Below are 3,935 nucleotides of genomic sequence, written 5' to 3'. Positions count from 1 at the left end.
CTGTACCCTGAAGGGAAGAAAAAGATGAATGTCGCACAAATTTATTGTGATTAATTTGTATAAGACCCTGTAATAGATACTTTGGAGAATCCAAGAGAAGTATGAGGGAAGGTTCCTAACCTCTAGTAGCTTATATTCTTATTAGTAAACCAAAACAGAAGCTTATTACCAGTTTGATGATATGGGAGGTAAGTAGCAATAAAACATTTCTAAGGATGTTTTAAGGTTGCCCTTGGATGCCTGCTCAAACTAGTGAGTGACATTAATAATTAGTACTCTGGGAATTTAGAGGATGGAAAAGACACGATACACTGGAATGATCTGGGGAAGTTTCAAAGAAGATAATATGAACAGTGTTGAAGAATGATGAGAGAGAGACAGAGACAGAGAGACAGAGACAGAGAGACAGAGAAAGAGACAGAGACAGACAGAGAGAGAGACAGAGAAAGAGAAAGAGAGAGGGAGAGACAGAGAGAGACAGAGACAGAGAGATGACAAGTGAAAATATAGTAAGCATGATTAGCCAAAGAAGGAAACATTGTATCAGGAAAATAGAACTTGCTCATGTATCAGAATATGGTAGGGTCTTGGGTTCTGAGTTGGCCTTTGAGTTCATTTAGTTCAATCTCTCCATTTTACACATGAGAAAAACTGAAGCCCAGAGAGGTTAAGTGACTTTCCCAAAGACACACAGGTAGTAAGTTGGAAACCCGAGATTCAAACCTATATCAGCTAAATCTAAATCTTATATACTTTCTGGTTCTGAATCTGTCACTAGGTATCTGACGCTGGGCAAATCACTTCATCTCTCTGGGCTCCAATTTCTTCTATTGTTAACTTAATGATATTGGATCAGGCAGCCTACAAGGTTTTTTCATGGCACTCTCTGATACTCTGTCTAGCTCTAGTATTCTATGGATGACTGTTTATTGAGAGGCCACTTAGTATAGTGTATAGGGAGCCAGACAAAAAAATCTGGAAGATTTTGGTTCAAATAGTGTTTGCATGCTCTGGATGAGTTATTTAACTTCTCTATGACCTAAGAAACTCTCTAAGACTTTAAAATGAATAATTTCTGATTATCATTAATAATGATTTTATGCTGAAATGATGATGAATCTAGAGTTTATTATTCATTGTAAACTCAATTTTCATAGATTCATGGAAATAAATTCTATGAACAAATAGGCACCATTTATATGACTTCAAAGCATATCTTGCCAACTGACTAATGTCATAAATTGTCTTGTAATATTCAATCTAGAAGATTGTACTGGTAGATTTTCCTTACCAGGACTTCTCTAAACTAATAAAATCACATGCCCATATCTTGTACAAAAATGGCACTAGATATCTATCATATGAGCAATATTTTGATATTTTGCTAGGTGTTAGTCTTTGACAAAGAAATGTCTTTGAAAACTTCCACAGCTCAGTATCCAATTATTTTACCATTTGAGAGAGGGATATAAACATCAAACTGTTGAGGAGAAAATGTGATCATAATACTTAGAAGAAATGGTCAGGGATAGGACCTAAACTTTACCCCTTATTTATTTTAACATGCCAAATAAAACTAATAGATCTCCAAACCTTGTTGGCCCCCAATGAAATCCTCAATAATTTCTGAGTAATCAATATATGGTGTGCTTGGAGGTCCTGCTATGTTGTTGTAAATTAACTCTATTTTCCACTGACTGTGCTGATTGAAATCATAATGAATAGCAGTCACTGACCTCATCATTGTCTCCTTCAAAGGATTTTTATTATTTATGGATTATGATCAGTACTACACGAAACACACTACATGTTTTCTTGCCAAGAATATTTCATCTAACTTCAAAATAACACAAAGTCCATTTCAAACATAAATACCACGTATATACATGTAATTCTAATTCATATTGAAGCTCTATGAACCAAAGGCAGGAGTAGCTTTTGGTAGTCAATGAATAATGGATAAAACTGATTAATGATCTTGTAAGATAAGGCATAATTAGATTTGGCATATGTATTCCCCATTTAAGCAAATTGGCTGCATAGAATACTTGGTTGAAAGAAATACAGACAAATGCCATTCAACTTCAACAATTCAAATGGGTCTCCTGAGAATGGAAGCTCCTAGTCTTTTCTAATTTCATCCCAACAACTCAAAAGACCCTCTAAAGTAACAACAGCTTGATATTTTAATTCTGATATTGGTTGCTTCGGCAACAGAGGGGAATATTATGCAATATTAGTTGTCTTTTCCATACCTTACTACCTACCATCATATTTTTCCTTTTTATCCCACTTGTCTGCCTTTTACACACAGCTTGGAGAATCTTCTACTTTGTGTTAGTTTACAATCTAGTTGAGTGTTGGAATCATCAGTATTCATCACTAGGAATAGTCCTAGGCAAAACTGTGGATGAAACACTCTTGTCTTAAGTTCTTCAACTCCTCCTTTAGGGTACCCATATACCAGTTGAAAGTCAATGTTGCCATCCTACTCCTTACTTCTATGCTTTCACCTGGACTGAATTTGCTTCCATTGGCAGTGTTGCACGTTTGAAACCTTTACTCTGGGGACTTTGACCAACATCAAAATATAATTGTTTAATATGGTTCTCAAAGGAAGTGTTTTCCAACTAAATAAGAAATTAATAAATCTTAATGGATTCTTCTTCTTGGAAATTTTTTTAAATTTAAGTTTCAAATCTGCATCTCTAAGTACCTACAGGATATTTCCACCTGAATGCTCTACATTTAAAATAATATTTGTGGAGATGTCACATTATATTAAAGATATAAATATGATTATGAGATTTAGATATTATGGCAGGTTAACAGGGTCATACAGTACTTTGCAAATTCTAAAGCTCTATATAAATACTAGCTATTATTATACAAGAAATCCTCACAACTCTACTAATCATGTGAGCCATAACTAAATAAAAACCCCTCATGTTTGCATGACTTTTTAATATATGCATGCATACATGAATACATGTATGTATATGTACACATATATGTATTTACATGTATCATCCATTCACCAGTGCATCCATGCATCCCTCCATTCATTCATTTAACATTTATTCAGGGCCTGTGATATTCAAGGCCCTATGTTATTTCATTTGGTCTCCATATGGTAGGTTAGGGAAGACATTAATATTAACACATAATACATGGCAATACCTAAAGAGAAAATAATGACTCTGTCAGGGGATGCTGACCTAGCTGGTAATAAATTTTATATTATTGATTAATAAATATGCCTTAAATGTGTCTAGATAATTTCTTGGGATTTTTGTGACATGGAAGATTTTTCAGTTTGATGAAGTCTATGGAACTTTTTGCCAGAATATTTTTTCCAGTGAATCACATAAAATTCATATGATGATAAAGGAAATGAATTACATTGGAGTTCTCTCTCTCTCTCTCTCTCTCTCTCTCTCTCTCTCTCTCTATATATATATATATATATATATATATATATATATATTCTCTCCATATATATAGATAGATTTATGTATTATACACATATATGCATATATATTCATATATGTACACACAAAATAATACATATACATGCATGTATATATCTCTGTGTACATACATGCACATATATATCTCTGTGTGTATGTATACATATGTATGTATATACACAGACCATTGACTAAGAATTTCTGGTCTAGACAGTTTAATAAAAGCATATAGAATAAATAAATCTTTAATCAAAGTCATATTGAAAAACGTTTAATCATTGACTCTTTTAATACACCCATGGAAATGTTTTAAGTTTAATCCATATTATTGACATTTCTTCGATCACTTTCCATATTTAGAAAAATCAATAAACTAAATATAAATATATATTATATTACAAATATCATATATATATATATAAATATATATATAAATTGTGTATATGTGTATATATATATATATAT

The sequence above is a fragment of the Notamacropus eugenii genome, chromosome 5, assembly GCF_028372415.1.
Source record: "Notamacropus eugenii isolate mMacEug1 chromosome 5, mMacEug1.pri_v2, whole genome shotgun sequence".
In the NCBI taxonomy this organism is placed as follows: Eukaryota; Metazoa; Chordata; class Mammalia; order Diprotodontia; family Macropodidae; genus Notamacropus; species Notamacropus eugenii.
The sequence above is the reverse complement of the archived record's forward strand: the minus strand, read 5'-3'. Positions refer to the sequence as shown.